Genomic DNA, 21,992 nt, shown 5'->3' with positions numbered 1-21,992 from the left:
TCTCACTTCCCTTATTTCATGCATACATCTGTATTACCGCATTCATTGCTAAAACAAATAAGCAGATACTCATTTTGCATCCTGTTTTACTCCTCTCTTAATACTTATTTTTCCATCCACCCATCAATCCATCCATTTATCATAACTTGTAACTGTGAAATTTCTTAAATATATTAATATTTTTCTGCCATACCATACGCCTCTAAAATCTGCTGCATTACTTCATGTTTTACTTTATCAAAGTATTTAGCTATGCCATATGCTATCAATCTCACTTCTTTATTTTATTTCAGCATCATCTCTAGTACTTCTTTCACTATACTTAACATTTCTTTTCCATATCTGCTTTTTGTACTATAGATCCTTCTTCATCTATTTCATCCATAACTTTTTTCCATCCTTTTTGGTAGTATTTTCATAAATATTTTGTAGTTAGTATTCTCTAGTGCTATATGCCTCTAGTTTTTATATCTTTCTTTCATCATTTTTCCATACACATATGTCTTCTTCCAGTATACATTCCTTTATCCATTCATTTAATATTAAAAAATCCATTTTGTTTCACCTTTTATTCATTTCCTTATAATACTCATAACTTATACCATCCAATCATGTCACTGATTCATGCTTACTTTCTTTTATCACCTTCTCTCTTTCTTCTTGTGTTATATCATTTTCTAAAAAAAATCTTTATTTTTCAGATTTTTTTTTACTTTGCATTCTTTTTGGCCATCCCTTTCCTCTTTTGCATACATTTTCTCTTCAAAATTCAATAGTACTTCCATAATAATTTCTTGTTTGTATTTTATGTCTTCTTTGCTTTCTATGATAGCATCCATCCATCTTTCTCTCATTTTACTTATTTTCCTAAATAAGTGGAAACCTTCACTTTTTTCTTTCCTTAGAGAAAAAACATTGCCTATATAAAATCATTTTTTATTTTTTCTATTCTTGTCATACATATGTTTTCTATTCCTCTTAGTTTACCACCTTCTTGATATATTGCTTTCTCTTAATTCTGTAACATTTTGTTGCATTTTATCCAATTTCTATTTTATTCTTCTTTCTACTTCTAATTATGTATTTTTATATTTTTTCTTATACATTACCCACTCTCGTATCCAATTTTTATAAAATGTTCATCTTGTCATATGATCTTTCTATAGTATTTATTTCTCATTTTTAAACTCTGCAGGAAATCTCTGTATTCCTTCTCCCTCCTTTAATATTTTGCTGTCTTCTCCTGTACCAGCTGATCTGAAAAATCTGATATATATATATATATATATATATATATATATATATATATATATATATATACTCTCCCCCTGTTATTTCTTTCATGTCTTTAGAGTAAACTATATAATTAATTTAGTCTTAAACTTCACTTTTTATACGTCCATTCTATAATATTTCCTACTTTCATATCTCCACATTTTAGTAATTCCCTCAACACCTTAATACCCTCAGTTATTTTCCCTTTTCCTTCCTCATGTTACAGTTAAAATGTCTTAACATCACTATTGACATATTTACTAACACTTTTTTTAATTTCTTCAAATAACTGTTCCCCCCAGCATATTAGTATACATATAAATCACTATTAATCTTACCTTTTGTCTCATTCTCATATCACGCATCACTACCCTTCCTGGTACTACAATTGAAACATTTAGAATTCTTATTTCTTCATTTTTATAAGAATTCATATTCCTATTTCAGAACATATCTCATTTCCTACTGACCAAACAGTTTGCACCCCCATGCTGCCTGTATTTTTTTCTTCTTCTTTGTTAGATCTGGTATCTAGCAAGCAAAAACACCCATTTTTTATTTTTGTACCATTCTAACCACCAAACCTCTTATATTGTTTTTAATGCTATTCATATTTAAGGGTAAATTTTTTATATCATCCTTTTCCTTTTTTTGTTAGAGTTTTACTTCCAGGTCTTATTTTTTTATTTATCTTCTAAGTCTCCCACCAACTGATTTTTCACTATCTTATTCTTGTTCTTTTTCTCATGTCTCCATTGTCTCTCTTCTTCCTCTTTACTTTCTAAAATTGGAAATCTGTTCTCTTCCTGTATATTAATAATCTCATTCTATTTATTCTCAAATATCTCTTCATTGTTTAACCTGTCTTTAGTATTCCCTTCCTCATACCACCTTCTCTTTCAATATCTTCTGTAATAGTATTTTCTACTGTTTGTCTTTCTTCTCAGATTTCCTCTTCAACTACTTTTTCCATTTCTAATATGGTACAGTCAAACTAGAAGTGGCTAGATTCTTTACATTTTCTGCAAACAGGCTTACAGTGTTTTGATATATGTCTCCTCTCCCTTCACTGGCCACAGGTTTGTTTGTTACAGTCTTGTACTAAATGATTTTCATTCCCACAGAAATAACATGCTTTAGATTGGCCCCAGATTAGATTAGCCTAACAAATCCTCTCTTACCATTTACAATTCTTGTATTTGAAATATGTTGAAGTTTCATATTCCTAACACTCATCATATATATATATATATATATATATATATATATATATATATATATATATATATATATATATTCACTTTATATCCTCAAAATACTGAAATATCAAAATTCAGTATTTTGAGGCTATAAAGTTGAAACCTGACAACAGCAAAAACTCAGAACCACAAAATTCAAAATCTCACACACCAGAGATTTTGAATTTTGCGCTTCCACTCCACACTCACCTTCCTGTCCACACACAAACACAAGCTCTCTACTACATAAAAGCAGGGGGGGCAAGCCACCCTGCACCCCCCCACACCCCCTACTTAAATATTCTAACTCCGAGGTCGCACAACATACAAACACACACAAAATACCACAACACACGCTACATTCTTCTCGCACACACACATCACAGCAACAAAACACACTTACACACACCACAGCCCCTACTCAAAACCAGTAACAAATACACACTTACCTGAATCCACAACCACAGCAAAACACAAGAAGCACTAATTCAAAATCTCCGGTGTGCGAGGTTTTGAATTTTGCGCTTCTGAGGTTTCACTGTTGTCAGGATTCCACTTTATGGGCTCGAAATACCGAATTTTGATATTTCAGTATTTCAAGCTTCTAAAGTAAATCCATATATATATATATATATATATATATATATATATATATATATATATATATATATTCATGAACTTTACTACATAGTGAAAGAAAAAAAACTGTTTTAACTCATCCATATATGAAATCCTAAATTGTACATTTAGTTTCTTTAGTTGTAGTCTGAAGCATTGAAATAGTGTTTCCATGGTGGTACTGTATTGCTTTTTGCAGTCTCCATCTTAAAAATTTCCAGTAAATTAAATCTTTCAAATATCACTTCACAAAAAGTTTCAGCTCTCAAATGAATCAGTGCTCTTATGTCTTTAATATCAAATTTTAGTGACAAAATAATGTTACCCATAGTATCACAATGTTAAGAAATTACAACTTTTTGTCTCCTCTCAGTTCCTTCTTCCTTGCCTTGCTGCATTTGCATAACTTCTTTATTGTAACAAAAAAAAACTGTTGCAGAGGAAAACTCTTAAAACTTGCTGCATCACCAGCCAATAATGCCTCTAGTGTTTTCCCTTCACCAGCTGTTGCTTCTGTTCCTCTTGTAGTACTATCTCCACCATGTGACTCCATCATGCTTCCTCTCCTACTTTTGCTCTGTCTGGTTCATCAAATCTACCAGCTCATGCATCTTCAACCTTCTAATTTCCAACTCTGTAACAATTATTTTGTGTCCTTCTTTTTCCTTCCTTAAGTATTCTGCTGTTCCTCTCTCCATCCCTGCTGCACTGTCCTCCATCTTGGATTTCCTGGAACTGTAGTAGCAGTCCTCTAGCACCACCCAGCACCTCTGGAGTTTACCTCACTTCCTCTTCTCCAAAGAATAGAGGTTATTTATTTAACACAACATAAACAACATTATTTGTTTACATATTTACAAAATGTACATATTTGCAGGTATATATTTGTAATTTTTCTTATAACATTGTCATTGTTATTCTTCCATAATTGACCCCCACTCCTTCTTCCACAACCATAATGTGATTTTTTTGCATTATAACTGACAAAATACATATCCCATTAAACCAAATTGCATACAGTCTTTCATTATAAATAACTCACATTACATAAAATAAATTCTTATCTACCCTTCTCACACATTCTTTCTTCTGGTTCTAATAATATCCATACATAATCATATCCATACTGATATTGTTTATGTCATCAATATTTTGGAAAAAAAATCTTCACACTTTTTCCAGAGTTTCACCACTCTTTTACAGTAAAAAAAATGCCCTGCTGTCTCTTCCTCCCCACAAAATAAGGACATCTTTAAAAGTTTCCTTTTATATGGCATATTCCCCTTTAGTGGTAACTTGTTTATTACCAGTTTCCATAGGAAATCCTGACTGTCTGCAGTCTTAGTACACTGACTTTTCATTATTTTAATGGCTTTAATAATTTCTTCTGGTGAATATTCCCATGGATTTACACAGTAATAGTGTTTCATCACATTATTATGCCACATCATTCTATCTTTCTCTATATCATCAGTTTCTATTTTCCATGTTAGTATTTTTGGTAATATTTTATTTCTTCATTTACATATTTTCTTTCTCTTTTTCTTATTCTTTTTATCTCCCAGAACTTGTTGTATTCATATTAAAGCATTTTTACCATTAATTTCTCATTATTTTCCTTTACCTACGTTAATACTCTGTACAAGTTTAAAGAAGCCAAATAACCAAGTGGACTTAGTATCTCCAGCCCCTCTGTAGTCTTCACTTATGTACAACACATCACTTGTCACTGACTTTAACCTTTAAACCCATATGCAAGAAAATGCCAATTGCATAATTTCCTTTTCATATTTTTCTGGGATCATATAAAATTTGACGTATATGGTATTTTGACCATTAGTACAGAAGTCACCAGATAAGCCTTTTTCCAAAATTCTAATCTATATGACCTGAATAGAAAACATATGTCTTTCATTTCTTTTATCAAATCTTCCCATTACAGTATAACTACATAATCTTTCACAGATTTTATTCCTAGCAAAGACACTTCATTTGAAAAATACAGCCGACCCAATTTTCACCACATCCCCCAAACTCTTACTTTTATCTTTATTAAGGGTGCTTCCATTTCCATTAAACATCCATACAGAGAAACCAAAACTTCCCTCATCCATATTTTGTTCTTAGCATCTATAATTATATTATCTGCATATGTCAAAATTACTGGAATCATCACCATCTTTTTTATCATATATCTAGCATCTTTCATTTTATAAGCTACTTCACTCACTATCACATACATTACCAATGCAAACAATATTTTCCTCATGGGACATCCTTGTCTTATACTACAGTTCATGCATATTTCTTTACTCAACCACCCATTTACTAACACACTCACTCTATTGTTTTGATATGATGACATACAAAATCTCCTAACTCTGTTACTTATTCCATTCTTTTCCATAACATCCCATAAAGCATCATGTTCTACTGTATGAAATGTATTGCTAATATCACTTACCATAAGTTTCACATACTCCTTTTTACTTATAATATTATCCACAGTTTCTCTCACAACCAATACAATTTCTTGACATCCCTTCCCTTTTATACCATATACACTTTATTCTACAATATTATCCATCTTTCTTCAATTCTCCTCTGTATTATTCTCATATACATTATAATTTGTGTTATTTAATGTGATTTATTTAATTCTTCTCATCTTTCTTCCATATAAATTTTAATATCCCACTATATAACCATTCATAAACAAACCGTTCCTTCAAAAATTAGTTCAGTACATATACAAAATACTCTCTGCCAGTCCATTAATTTCATATATATTCCATAACCTATAATATATGTTCCTGATACTGAAACAACGTTTACTTTCCTAAGTAATTCATCCAATTCACTAACAGTAATTTCAATTTCTTTTTCAAACTCTTCTTTAACTTATTCTGGATTTTTTAGTATTCTATTCTCTCTTATTTTCCTTATTATCTTGTACATATTTCCATATGCTGTACTACAATACTCATAATTTTCTTTTGTGCTCTTTTCACCTCTCCTTTATAATTTTTTTTATTTCTCTCATTTATTAATATCCTTCTTTACTATTTTACCCAAATATAATACCGCCTCCTTTATCCTTTACAAATAATATCCCTGCCTAAACAGCAACACCTTATTTTTTCTTGATTTCTTTTATATGTTTATTTTTCCATATCATAATACTCTCTTGTATTATTCTCTAACACATTTCTATATATTTTCCCATACTTTACTTTCTCTTCCTTTTTCACATTATTCTGCCACTGGAAAAAAACTTTTTATACTGCTTTTTAACTTTAACCCACCATTTAGACCAGTTTTTATAGAAGTCCTGCATGGTTATATGATCCTTCCAAAATAGCAATACTTCCTACTCTCCAATTTAATCTTGTAATTTCTCATTTATTCTTTTTTTATTTCCTTTCTTATTTTAATACACTCTCTTTTTTCCATCACTTCCATCCACATTGCTTAATGGTCTGAAAAATCTGTCCCAATTGAATCACCATCTGCTACCCCAAGCCTTCTGATAATACAAAATAATCAATTTCATATCCAAGTGCCCCTTTTATAAGTCCATTGGCAATAATTTTATAAACATATTATCTCCACCTCACATCCACAACAGTAAACCTTCCCATCCGTACCGACATTACAACTAGTGTTTTCACTGTTCTGTTACACAACAAAGCCACTTTAGAAAAATGTTAACTTCCTAAGTTCCATCCACCCAACAATTTTTCTATTTGCAGTCTTTCTTCACTTGTCATGAATCTTTCATCATCTAACAGAGCAACATCCACATCACTTTCAGCACACCAATTCAGTGACCCTATCCTTGTTAGAGTGTTAATAATACTGATCACATTTACTGAAAGTACTCTAAAACTGCTGATTTTACTTTTTTTTTTAATTTAGAAGAAATATTTTTAAATTTTTGTTTTCTTATTTTTACTCTTCCCTCAACTGAATATTTTCCCTGGGTTTATGTGCAAATAGTCATTAATTCTGCTAATCAGATTTTTCACTAGCTAGAACTTCAAAAAAATATTAGTATTGATCACTTCTCCTGACCTCTCTTCCTGCATGCACTCTCTCTCTCTCTCTCTCTCCTCATTTTCCCCTTCAATATTTTTTCATCTTCTATAGCTTTTTCTTTACCTAGTTCACCCTCTCCCCCAGCCTCTTGTTATCCTTCCTCATGGATATTTTCTTCACTTTCCCCTTCTATTTCATTATTTCCTATTTGCTCTTGATGTATCTAAAGTGTCCTTTTTTTACACAACCTGCATTCAGGCACACACCTTCTTGCAGTATGTCCCTTCTCCCCATATGAGTTACATTGTGCCTTGTTATAATCGTTAATTAAATGAGAAAAGTCCCCATAAAAAGCATGATTTAGGCTGGCCAGTATATCTTAATGTCCCTCTATGAAAAGCCACAAAAATAACACTTGGCAAGTGTATCACCATTTTATTTTCTCATTTTAAAACAATTTCCAACCTCCAACCTCCATTCCATAAACTTCTCTCATCTCTAACTTTCACAGTATTATCAACAGTTTCACACAGACCTTGTATGCATTTTTTAAAATCGTCCCCATACAGTTCAGCAGTTGTAAACTGCAAAGTAATATTTTTTAACATTTAAGTTACTATCAGAAAACAAATAATTGTTCCTCTGATAAATGCCCTTCTTTTTTTAAAGAGTTCCAGAAATTGTATCATCAGTCTATCAGTTTCAAATGTTAAATCCTAAAAAATCTCTGCCCAATATGTATAAAAGACCTAATTTATTGAGCTTTAAAACCTAGAATATATACCAAATTTCCCCATACATAATCCCCTGGATTCAGCAAGCCCTGCATGGTGTGCAGGACTAGTGCAGGAGCTCCAGCAGGCAATATGTCTGCCATGCGATCCGGAAATAATCTGTAAAGACGTGCAGGAGCGCTCCTGCACTAGTTCTGCATGGACTCAGCTCCTGTATGCAAATTACCCCATTTGCAGGTGAATTCCATGAAAATGAGGTAAATTTGTGATACAGGAAGCTGGAAGCTGGTCGTGCAGGACTAGTGTAATCTGCAGAAATGTACTTAGTTAGTAACCGAGTACATTTCTGCAAACTGCAAAACAGAGCCATGACAGCTCCAAATAAAGGGTGGATATTATGTAGAAAGCATGCCAATGGCCAAATATATGGCCATTGGCATGGAAAACAGATGCAAAAATAAAAAAAATTACTTTTATTTTTTTTTGAGATCTCAGCTGTTTAAACTTAGGGCAGCAGCACGCAAACTGGATCGAGTGAAAAATAAAATAAAAAACTAAAATAAGCATTCTAACCAAAATCAATATTTTGCCATTATATTCAATGGCAGGCAGAAGACAACATGACCACTGAATAGTGGTTGCTAAGGGGGGAGGCTCAGTGTAGGACCTGTAACTATGCATCAGCAGGCAATCCTATGCAAATGAGGGGAATGGTACTGAATCCCAGATTTCCCCTGCATGCTAGTCAGCACCCAACAGTGTAAGAGCAGGAATAGCTTGGTGCAAGCCTAGGAGTTAGCTGACATCATAGGGGGTGTGTCAGGTATACTGTAAGTGGATTGGAGCCCTGTGGCTCGGGTTTGCCTTTAGCTAAGCAGAGCTAAGCAAGGGTGTGTGTATGAGGCTGCCTAGCACTTTTTATATTGCCTAAGCGGGTGAGCGTGCCATGCACCTGGTTTTAAAGGGAAAAAGAAAAAGTAAGCCAGGAAATAGCAGCTCTTTGCACATTTGAGCACTGTGTTTGCACGGCACACCCCCAGGCTTAAACAGGAAGGCAACGGGAAGGGAAAACAGCAGTAGGAATGTAATCTAGGAGAACTGGCATAGCTGGCAGGTGAAATGTATCAGAATCAGCCAATTACTTAGGCAGTAGATCAGCCCAGCCCAGAACACTACTATAAATTATGCAAACACCTTTCCCTCTGTATTTTCCCACATACTCTATACCACCGGTGTATACAAGTGGGGAAATTTTAAAAACAAAATCAACAAAATGATAAGGGCTGCAGCAGCTATCAGACATCAACATGTGGAAGAGGCTGAGGGTGGTGAGGATGAGAATGCTGTTGATCAACCCACAGTGAGGAGACGGAGAAGGGTGTACAGACCCAGGGTAACCTACCAGGGGCTACATGAGCTGGAGATAGTGGAACAATATAGGGTGGACAGGGGCCTCCTACAGCACATTGTTGAGCTGTGCTGGCCACATCTGACACACAGAACTAACAGAGGGAAACCCATCCCAGTGGATATCAAGGTATTTGTAGGCCTAGGAATACTAGCTAGAGGTACCTCCCAAAGGCCAACTGGGGATATTATGGGGATCTCACAGGCATCAGCATCCAGAGTATTCGACCAGTTCCTGGATGCCATGTCAGCACAGGCCAGTGAGCACGTATATTTCCTCAACACCCGTGAGGTGTTGGCCAGCAATATGCATCTCTTCCATCAAATAGCAGAATACCCTGAGGTAGTGGGTGCTATAGACTGCATGCACATATGCATCAAAGCACCACCCGGTGAGTGGGGCAGGGTCTACATCAACTGCAAGGGCTTCCCCTCCATCAACTGCCAGGTCAAGTGCGATGCCCAGGGCATTATAATGAATGTGTGTGCTGGCTGCCCTGGAAGCTATCACAATTCCCACATCTGGTATCTGATGCAGCTGTACCAGAGATTTGCCAATGGGGACATCCCTTATGGTCACCTAGTGGGGATGCTGGTTACGCATTGGAGCCGTGGCTGATGACACTCATCAGAAATGCACACACACCCGAACAAGAACTCCATAATGAGGCACATGCACAGACCAGAATTATAATACAGCATGTGTTTGGGATGCTCAAGTCATGGTTTTGGTGCCTGGACACATCCGGTGGAGCCTTGCAGTAGTCACCAGCTACATGTACTCAAATTGTCATCATATGTGCCATGCTGCACAATATGATCCCGTGGAAACAGCTGCAGCAGGAAGAACATGGGGCAGGGCCACACAGTCCCCCACCAATGCCAAGGCCTGCACAGGCACAGAGTGACTCAGAGGAGGAACAACCTGAGCCTGCCCCAGTAGGAAGATGGAGGTGTGCCCAGTATGCCCTGGCCTTGGCAAAGAGGCAACACATAGCACATATTCTGACATAGTAGGGACCTAGGGAATGCCACCTCTCTCTGACTTGCACATACAGTAAAAGGGATGACAAACATGACACTACCTGTGCTCATCCATGTATAGGGCATGTACTATGTGCATCCAACATAGGCAGCCCTCCGGCAAAATCCTCAATACTGGCACAACCACAAGGTAAGTCACTCTCCTTACCAATTGCTGAATGGAGTAGTATGTGTTGCTACTTGTATCTATGGTATGGATGTGAGTATGCAAGGGAATCGGGTGGCTGAATGGGATGCCAGCAGATAGTAGCCACCTATAGTGGCAGCATGACTGGCTGACATGACTGGGAGCATTACTCTAGCTCCAACACCCTAGCCCAAAGGTTCCTAGAATTTATAAACTCAAATGCTATGGAACAACTTGTTACCACTCCCACAAGAGGGGAAAACATACTGGACCTGATCATCACCAACATGGGGACTCTATGCTCCAGACCAGAAGTGTATCCCTCACTGGTAAGATCAGACCATAAACTAATCTCACTGGATATTCACATCCCGACCCCACCCCCTGCCCAGAAAACCACAGTGAAAAACTTCTAAAGCAAATTTCATACTCCTCAAAACCGAGGTGGAATCCTTCAAAGCCCCGGCCTGTGGAAAATATGGCCCAGACCACAGAATCCTTTATAAATGCATTCTATGAACACCTTCAGGAATGCATGGATCATGCAATCCCAAATAAAACCAAGACCCAATCCTCCAAAGGCAGACGCCCAGTCTGGTGGACCCCAGCCATAAACAAACTATGCAATAGAAGGAGGAAGCTACTAAATGATAGAGCAAAATCCCAAAAGGGAAGGCATCACTGATCAGTATTAGCAAAAACTATTGGCACTCATAAAATTGTCTAAGGCCAGCTTCCAGAGAAAATTGCACAGGACACTAAGGATAATCACAAAGCTTTCTTTAGTTATGTTAGGAACCTGGGTGGTAATTCCCAGATATGCTCAGAATTAGTCCAAAATGACAAAAATACACTGAACCCACAGACATTGCCAACATCCTAGCTGACAGGTTCAGCGCAAACTTCCCCACCAAAAGGGCAAATATCTATCCCAGCAGAGTGCTGCCCCTGACATCTCAGATGCTCAGGTAAGAGCCGCCTCTCCAAAGCAAAAACACAGCATCAATGGGACCAGATGGTGTCCCGGCTGTGTTCTATATGAACTCCAAGAAGAGCTAAACCCAAACATAAAACTACTGTTCAATCTCAGCCTTACTACAGGATATGTGCCCAAAGAGTGGCATACAGCAACAGTGGTCCCTCTCCATAAAGGTGGTGCCTCAACGGATCCTGGAAACTATCGCCCCATAAGCCTGACTAGCTTGGTCTGCAAAGCTATGGAAAGGATCATCATGGACCTCATAAATAAAGATATTGGGGACCTACAGACACTGGATCCTACCCAGTTCGGCTTTGTTAAGGGCAGATCCTGCCTCTTAAACCTGGTTGATTTCTTTGAAACAGTCACCAAGGCCATTGACGAGGGAAGGTGGTCCACACAGCCTACCTGGACCTCGCAAAGCCTTCAATACAATACCCCACTGGCATTATAGATAAGCTCACCAGCTTAAATATAAACCCCTATGTCACTAGATGGATTGCAAACTGGCTCAAGGACAGAACCCACATGGTTAGAATTGCTGGAGCCATGTCAGACTCCAAACCAGTTACAAGTGGTGTCCCACAAGGCTCAGTCCTGGGACCTCTCTTGTTTGGTATATATTTCTCGGAGGTACAGGCCAACACGGAAGGACTGTGGCTGACCAAGTTCACAGATGACTGCAAACTGGGCACCATAATCGACTCTCCAGCCGACACAAGCATCCTCCAAAAGTGCCTCATAGAAACAGACAACTGGTGCCAGAGCCATGGCCTCAAGCTAAATGCCAAAAGTGTATAGTCATCCCTTTAGCAAAAACAAAGTGCCCAAAAATTACCACATAGGTGGTAATCCATTAAGTACAGAAGAAGTAATTAGGGACCTGGGGACCCAAGTTGATAGCAATCTCTCATTTGACAACCACATGGCCAAAGTGGTTAGAAAAACATTTTATATAGCCCACCTAATCAGGAAGGGATTCACATCTAGATCAGGGGAGGTCATCGTGCCTCTTTACTCATCCCTCATCAGGCCCATAATTGAGTACAATTCCCTTTTGGGATGTACCTTACCAGACACCTGCAGCAACTGGAAAGACCCCAAAAGTACCTCACCAAGAGGATCAAAGGGCTCAAACAGATGCCATATGCTGCCCAGTTAAAGAAACTCCAGATCTACTCAGTGGCATACCACCTGTTCAGAGGCAATCTGTGCCTGACGATAAAGCCATGTCCAACCCGGAATTAATGGACATGCTGCACCTCAGAAAATCCAAATCCCATCAAGCCACGCTCGAGACTTGAACCTCAGCACTGAAATAAATAGGACATGCTGGAGGGACAGATTCATAACCCAGAGGCTCCCTTCACTCTGGAATAAAATCCCAGTCCAGGTTAGGCAGAGCCCCTCATTGACTCTCTTCAAGAGGAATCTTGATGAGTGGATGGGAGATTGTAGGTTTACCCCGGTATCACTTCTGTGTCACTGTTAGACAGAGGCACAGTATACTAACCTCGAAAAAGGGCATAGCAAAATAAATTTAAAATGGGTGGCGAAAGCCAAACACATTCTGGCTAGGCTTATAAATGCCCTAGGGCAGATAGCCTAGTATGAACCTATGAACCTATGAACCTATGGGATCTGTAACAAATACTGGTGTCACCATAGTAGCCAGTACTACACATGATGAAAAAACCCACTGCAGGAAATGTGCTGGGCCAGATGTGTGTCCATATGACACACACATGCCAGTCAGGGAGGTTCACATACACAACAACAGTCTCAGCCAGCAGGACAGGTGTAGACAAACACAAACAAAGGCTGTGCTAAGGCCTCTGAATGATGCCTATGGGTAACCTCCCCCCCAGGCCTACACAGACAGACTATATCAGGTCAGACAGTGGGATTTTAGTTCTGAAGGGTAGGAAGTCAGAAACTGATATGTAGGTCAGTCAAACCTAAGACCTGTAGTACATTAATATGCCTCTAGTCAGCATGATAGGTTAGAATACAGAATGAAATGGAGTACCTGACATACCAGTACAGTCATAGCAAATGTGCCAGGTGTGCCCCCATCCTATGTAGATATGTAGAAATAGTCAGGTGTGCCCTCCCAATCCAGTGTAGAAATGTAGAAACAGTCAAGTGTGCCACCCCCCAATCCTGTGTATAAATGTAGAAAAACAGTCAGGTGTGCCCCACCCCCAAACCTGTGTAGAAATGTAGAAACAGTCAGCTGTGCCCCCCCCAAGCCTATGTAGAAATTTAGAAACAGTCAGGTGTTCTCCACCCCCAATCCTATATAGAAATGTGATAACAGTCTGGTGTGTCCCCCCCAATCTGATGTAGACACATTGTAACAGTCAGGTGGCTCCCCCCCAATCCTAAGTAGAAATGTAGTAACAGTCAGGTGTGCCCCCCTCCAATCCGATGTAGACATGTAGTAACATGTATGTGTAGGTATAATACCAGTGGAGCACAGATGACCTGAGGTGGCCAAGGTAGCAGGATGGATTGTAGCATTTGTACAATATGCAGGTATACGTGTGTGAAGTTGGTGTGTGTTTCATATTGTGTGAGAGTGGTCAGTATGTATGCATATGGAGGCTTGACCTGGTGGCCACTGCCCATTACTGCTGATGACAGGGTCAAGTCCTCACAACTGCAGTGCCAAAGACAATGATCCCCAGTATAACATATGATAACAGTAAGCCATTGTAAATGTATGGTGGTAATATGTTTCACCATCTGAAAGATGGACGTGGCATGACTGTTGGGCTAGATATACAAGCAGTACACAGGGAAAAGTACCCCAGACATACAGTATATAATGTGTAACTGTGAAATGGACACACCCTAGGAATTGTACATACAGGTATGCACCACATCATCTGGGCTTGTAGTAGGGAATACCAATGTTGTCTGGCTGAACACTTGCAGATCACAAAGGTGATAGGACTGATGTATTGGTATATGGCTGATGTCCCTGCACAAGCCAGCATAACTGGAATGCCCCATGCATATCTGTGAATCAGATGCAAGTAGTGTCCATAGCACACATGCACCCAGCTCACCCAAACACAACCCACAGGTACCTCTCTGGTCTTATCCCTGCTGTTGGGAATGGGTACAATATGACCCCCCCACCTGTGTATGGCAATAGTGAAAGAATGCTGCATGTAGTGCATGTGTCCCATGCAGGTGTGTCCCTAGCTTTAAGCTGCACCCTGCCAGCATCCACACCACCTGATCAATACTGATAGAAATTATTGGCATGAACACCCAGCACACATACCCTGTCACCCCAGGGGAATATACTGTATGGCAGTCTGGGACTGTAGGACTGACAGAATGCAGGCCTCTGCCAAAGGCCTGCATCTCACCCGTACTGCCAATTTATGTTATGTCATGGACACCCAAATAACATCAAAACACACTCAAAATAAGCCATATGCAAGGACATGTGGACAAACCACAGTAACTTGTGGTTTGAAAAACTTGAGGAGGTGGAAGTGTTGTAACAAGTTGTTGATTATGTATTCGGATCCAAATGTGGATGTTCCCTGTCCTTTCTGTGAAGTTGTTTTATCTACCTTAGGTGTGGCTGGAGGATTGGGCTCTCAGATGGAGTCACAAAGAACTATGGAGCATTATTTAAATAGCTCTACACCTGTAATTGGGCAAGTTTTGGAAGATCACCCAGCAAGTCAAGATGCTGGTCCACTTTTTGAAATGGTCGTTAATGAGAGAGCTAAAAAAGTGACTGATCCCTTTGTTTTAGTGGGGCATATGTTAAATGTGATGCCCTCTGATAAATGGGAAATTTGTGAGAAATTCGAAAAATTGCTTGAAAAAGAGAGAAAAACATATTTAAATATACTGGGTTTACAACAGTATATAGATTTGGACATCACCCCTAAGGGTCTTCAGTTCATTAAAAATCCCAGTACACCATTTAATCCAAATTGCCCAGTAGAACAACAATTTAAAGAACGTTGGTTAAAAGCTTCTCATAAGTGTGTGATGGAATGGTTACACATATTATTAGAAAGAGATCAAGTGAAACATAGAAGTTTAAAGCAAGAAGTGGTTTCACTTTCTCAAATTCTAAGTAGTTCTCTGGGGGCACAGAATATCAGTAATCTTTTGGAAAGGATTAATAAAAAACATTTTCATTGGAAACAGCAATAATTGAGTATAAAAAAATCAAGTTGATTAGAGATATCAACGATTATGAAGCAGGGCATGCTTTCATACCTCAGCCCAATCGGAAGTCAGGAAAGCAGCAACGTCAGCGCATGAGTTTTAAAAAGACTGCTTCTACTTCTTTTGTGTCTTCAGAGGGAACCAGCCACTATAGCACAGATGACAACAAGGAATTCCCAGATTTACCTCAACAAAGTCCAGAGGAGTATCATCGGACTTTACGTAACCAAGGGTAGCAGCACCAACAATGGTAAGGTCAGGAACGGAATCGGAACAGTGGGTATAATGCTTATAACTCAGATGGGGAAAAAAGAACAGATTATAAACAAGGACAAGACACAGGAAATTATCACAACAAGAGATTCAGATGCTAAGGTATGTGCTGAATCTAATTTAGTGTTGAACTTTTCTCAATGTAGTTTGACAGAAGAGCAAATAACTGTATTAAATCTTGGTTTAAAGTTTGTGCCTTGGTAATACCAAGAAGCCATATATTGAAACAGGAAATGTTCAGGTTTATCCTTAAATTGTATTTGAGACATCATTTTTCCATGCTTTTAAATACATCTAATGTATGTGATAGAGATGTATTATTATTTAACAGTGATTCAGATACAAGTTTCTTTTCATACTGTGAAGATGAGGGGGAATTTTAGAATAATATAAGTAGCACTGATGTGGAAACTTTGAATGCTTATTGTAAAATAGATGTGTCCACTATTCCAACAGTGAGTAAATATATTCCCCCCTTAGGTAATATACATATATCCCCCTTTAATTCTATGATAAGTTTTGGTGGTGAAAATATTTGTGAAAAAGTAATAAGAAACGATATAAATTACAATTTGACTTTTAAAGAATGGCAAGCATTAAAAGCACTATGCAATAGAAAAGATTTGGTAATAAAACCCTTGGACAAGGGCAATAAGATAGTGATTATAAATGTGTTACAGTATTTTAGGATGTGTATGGAACATTTGGAGAACACTGAAGTGTACATAATGTGTGATAGAAAAGAATATGAACAAGCAATGCTTTATTATGAAAAAATGTTAGGAGTGTAAGTTTAGGGTATTTCACAGAAAAGGATGTGAGAGATAAATTGTTCAATAAGAAAAGTGAGAAGGCTGTTTTTTTCTGCTTGCCGAAAGCCCATAAAAGTTTAGAGAATCCCCCTGGTAGACCTATAATATCTGCATGCAAATACTTCTTGCATAACATCGGCTTAGTGTTACATAAAATCTTGATGCCTTATACACAAAAATCACCAGCATACGTACAGGACAGTTTTGATTTCTTAGCTAAAATTTCTCCTATAATTTGGAATAAGGAGATATATTGGCTGGTCCTAGATGTTAAAAGCTTATACACAAGTATGAAGCATGAAGATGGAATAGAAGCTATTAAATATTTTCTAGGTGACAGTATCTTTTCTAATTTAATTTCAGATTTGGTTGATTTTTGTTTAAAAAATATTTTTTATTTTAATAATGTGCTATAGAGGCAAAAACAAGTTATAGCGACGGGGGCAGCTTTTGCCCCCATGTACGCAAATCTTTTTATGGCTTTTCTTGAAATTTCTTTTCTGTTTAAGTTAAATTTTATGAAAAAATATGTTAATTTTTACTTTTGTTACAGAGATGATTTAATATTTATATGTGAAAATGGTTGGGAAGAAGTAGAAGATTTCATAAAAGAATTGCACAAAAACCCATTTGGTTTAGCCTTTGATGGTTTACAAAAGGGTAACAGAGTTATATATTTAGATCTTGTGTTAGAAGGGGACAAAAATGGAAAGATTGTAACAAATATTCACAGAAAATTTGTAGATGGCAGCCAGTACCTTCAGGCTACAAGCTACCATCCACCTCATGTTTTAAAAACTTTACCTTATGGCGAATTGTTACGCATTTCAAAACTATGTAGTGATAAAGCTTTGTTGGCACGAGACATGAATGAAGCTATAAGGATGTTTATAGCAGGAGGTTATAATATTAGTGATATACAAAAAGCTCAAAGTAGAGTTTGGAAATAAGTAGAAGAGACAGATAGTAGAAGAGGGATTAATAGCTTAACTTTTATGGCTAGAGCAAATGAAAGGGACAAGAAAAATATAGTGGCTCCTTTATACTTTGTGTCAGTTTATAATATTAAAAGGAAGGAAATAAAATATTTAATAGAACATTATTGGAAGTACCTAATACAGGACAGGTTTTTGGCTAGTATTTTTCCATGAAAGCCTTTTTTTTTCTTATACCAGGGGTAAAAATTTGAGAGACATGGCTGTGCATGGTATGTTTACCATGCCAACCATAGAGTTAATAAGAGCTCCACCTGTTAAAGGAACTTTAAAATGTAGTAGGTGCAACATATGCTTTTATATTGTAACTACATTTCACAGCATGAATCACATAGGATTTGAACCTAGGGGCACTTTCTTTTATAAATGCATGGGGGTAATATATGCCCTAAAATGTCCTTGTCACTTATATTATATAGGTGAAACAAAGAAAGAATTCCATATAAGGTTCATGGAACATTTGAGAGACAAAAAAAAATTGTAGGGAAGATAAAGTGATTGCTTCACACTTTAAAAAGTTTCATGAAAGTAATGCTAATTACAATGTGCTATTTTGGAACAAATTGAATGCATAGATGTTACAGAAGAAATATTAAAACAAAAATTATTGTATAAAGAAAGTATTTATATTTTAAAATATCACACATTCCCCCGGATTCTCTATAGCTTGAACGGCATGCAGGATTGGTGCAGGAGCTCAACCAGGCAATATGTCTGCCATGCGATCCAGGAACAGCCTGCAGGGGCATGCATGAGCTCTCCTGCAATAATCATGCATGGACTAAGCCCTTGTATGCAAATCACCCCATTTGCAGGAGAAATCTATGCAAATGAGGTGATTTTGCAATCCAGGAAACTTGCAACTGTCCATGCAGGACTAGTGCTATTTGTAGAAATGTACTCAGTAACCGAGTACATTTCTGCAAAATCCAAAACGGAGCTGTGACAACTCCAAATAAAGCCTGCATATCATGTAGTAAGCATGCAAATGGCCAAGTATAAGGCCATTGGCATTGCAAACAGTAAAAAAAAAAAACACAAAAATCAACTTTTATTATTTTTAGCTGATCTCGGCTATTTAAGCGTAGGGCAGCGGCTCGCAAATGGGATCGGGGGGAAAATGACAAAATGAACCTAAATTAAGCATTCTAACTAAAATCACAATTCTGCCATGTAAGTCAATAGCAGGCAGAAGACAACATGGCCAGTGAGTAGTGCTTGCTAAGGGGGGAGGCTCAGTGTGAGACATATATGCATTAGCAGGTAATCCTATGCAAATGAGGAGAAGGATCGTGAATACCTATTTTCCCCAGCATATGTGACAGGTCCAAACAGTGTAAGAATAGGAATAGCTTGGTGCAAGCCTAGGAGTTAGGAGACATCATGGGAGGGGTGTCAGGCATACTGTAAGGGGATTGGAGCCCTGTGGATCGGGTTTGCTCCTAGCTTAGCACAGCTAAGATAGGGGGTGTGTCTAAACCTGCCTAGCACTCTTTACAAAGCCTAAGTGGGTGTGAGTGCTGTGCACTGGGTTTTACAGGAAGAAAAAAAAAGTTAAACCAGGAAAGAGCAGCACTGTGCACATTTGAGCACTCTATGTGGCAAACACCCAGGCTTAAACAGGAAGGCAATGGGAAGGGAAGACAGCAGTAGTAAGTTAATCAAGGAGAACTAGCTTAACTGGCAGATGAAATGTATCAGAATCAGCCAATTACACAGGCAGCAGACCAGCCCAGCCCAGGACATTGCTATAAACTATGCAAACACCTTCCTCTCTGGTTTTTCCCACAATCTACACCACCGGTGTAAACAAGCGGAGAACTTTTAACACTCACAACACAAAATGATAGGGGCTGCAATAGCTATCATACAACAACTTGTGGAAGAGGCTGAGGGTGGTGAGGATGTGAATGCTGTTGACCAACCCACAGTGAGGAGACAGAGAAGAGTGTACAAACCCAGGGTAACCTACCAGAGGCTACATGAGCTGGACATAGTGGAGCACTATAAGGTGGACAGGGACCTCCTATAGCAAATTGTTGAGCTGTGCCGGCCATGCCTGACACACAGAACTAACAGAGGGGAACCCATCCCAGTGGATACCAAGGTATGTGTAGGCCTACAAATACTAGCTACTGTACCTTCCAAAGGCCAACTGGGGATATGATGGGGATTTCACAGGCATCAGCATCCAGGGTACTCCACCAGTTCCTGGTTGCCATGTCAGCACAATTTGGTGAGAAAGTATATTTCCCCAACACCCGTGAGGTGTTGGCCAGCAATATGCAACTGTTCCATCAAATAGCAGAATACCCTGAGGTAGTGGGTGCTATAGACTGCATGCACGTATGCATCAAAGCACCACCTGGTGAGCTGGGTAGGGTTAACATCAACTGCAAGGGCTTCCCCTCCATCAATTGCCAGGTCATGTGCGATGCCCACGTCATAATAATGAATGTGTGTGCTGGCTGCCCTGGAAGCTATCACGATTCCCACATCTGGCATCTGATGCAGCTGTACCAGAGATTTGCCAATGGGGACATCCCTGACAGTCACCTAGTGGGGGATGCTGGATAAGCATTGGAGCTGTCTCTAATGACACCCATCAGAAATGCACACACACCCAAACAAGAACTCCATAATGAGGCACACGCACAGACCAGAATTATAGTAGAACATGTGTTTGGGATGCTCAAGTCATGGTTCCGGTGCCTGGACACATCTGGTGGAGCCTTGCAGTACTCACCAGCTACATGTATCCAAATTGCCCTTGTATGTGCCATGCTACACAATATGATCCTGTGGAAACAGCTGCAGCAGGAACAGCACGGGGCAGGGCCACACAGCCCCCCCACCATTGCCAAGGCCTGCGCAGACACAGAGTGACTCAGAGGTGGAACAACCTCAGCCTGCCCCAGTAGGCAGAAGGAGGCATGCCCAGTATGCCATAGCCTTGGCAAAGAGGCAACACATCGCACTTACACTGACACAGGAAGGACCCAGGGAATAACACCTCTCTCTGACTCTCACATACAGTAAAAGGGACGCCAAACATTAGAATACCTGCGCTTAACCATGTGTAGGGAGTGTACTATGTGCATCCGACATAGGCAGCCCTGCAACACCACCTTCAATACTGGGACACCCACAAGGTAAGTAACTCACACATGCCAGTCAGTGGGTTCACATACCCAACAACAGCCGCAGCTAGCAGGACAGGTGTAGACAAACACAAACAAAGGCTGTGCTATGGCCTCTGAATGAAGCCTATGTGTAACCCCCCCCAGGCCTACACAGACAGACTACATCAGGTCGGCAGTGGGATGTCAGTTCTGAAGGGTAGGAAGTCACAAACTAATATGTAGGTAATTAAAAGCTAAGATCTGTAGTACACTGGTATGCCTCTAGTCAGCACGATATGTAAGACTACAGACTGAAATGGAGTACCCGACATAACAGTACAGTCCTGGCAAATGTGTAGAAGTGTCAGGTGTGCTCCCCCATCCTACGTAGAAATTTAGTCACAGTCAAGTGTGCCCCCAATCCTGTGTAGAAACATAGAAATGGTCAGGTGTACCCCCATCCTAAGTAGAAATGTAGTAACATTCAGGTGTGCCCCCCCCAATCCTGTGTAGAAATGTAGAAATAGTCAGGTGTGCCCCCCCCCAGCCTATGCAGAAATGTAGTAACAGTCAATGCCAAATGATCGATGGATACCCTGCAGAGACAGCATGCTACCTGTAGGTGTACAACACAAAAGTCAGCACTGTAGTACAAACTACCTGGACTCAATCCACACATTCAGTACAGATGGCCATACTGGGCATGCCCACACACTTAGAGAAATGAAGGCAATGTCAGTCAACAACACACTGAAAGGTCACACTGGGCATGCTCACACACTTAAACACATGAAGGCCATGTCTGCAAACACCAGTGGACCAGACATATCTGGCAGCCACAGATGTTAGTGCAGACACTCCTCAGTATGCACCACTCATGCTTTGCACATATAGTGGAAGGGAATACAGACATATATGTAAGGACAACACACTATAATAAGCCAAAGGTAGACATACATAGATGTGTGGAAGAGGGTGACTGTGACAAGGAGCCATCCAGGACTGTCCAACCCAGCACACAGCCAAAGGGCCACAACCACACGAGGGTCAGATCTCACTCACTGCAGATACTAGCCACCGGTATCTGTCAGCATTACAGAGTATGTGGTGCACATGCCAGCTGT

This window comes from Protopterus annectens, chromosome 8.part0 (assembly GCF_019279795.1).
Source record: "Protopterus annectens isolate FY-2018-M chromosome 8.part0, PAN1.0, whole genome shotgun sequence".
Taxonomy (NCBI): Eukaryota; Metazoa; Chordata; order Ceratodontiformes; family Protopteridae; genus Protopterus; species Protopterus annectens.
This window is presented reverse-complemented; position numbering follows the sequence as displayed.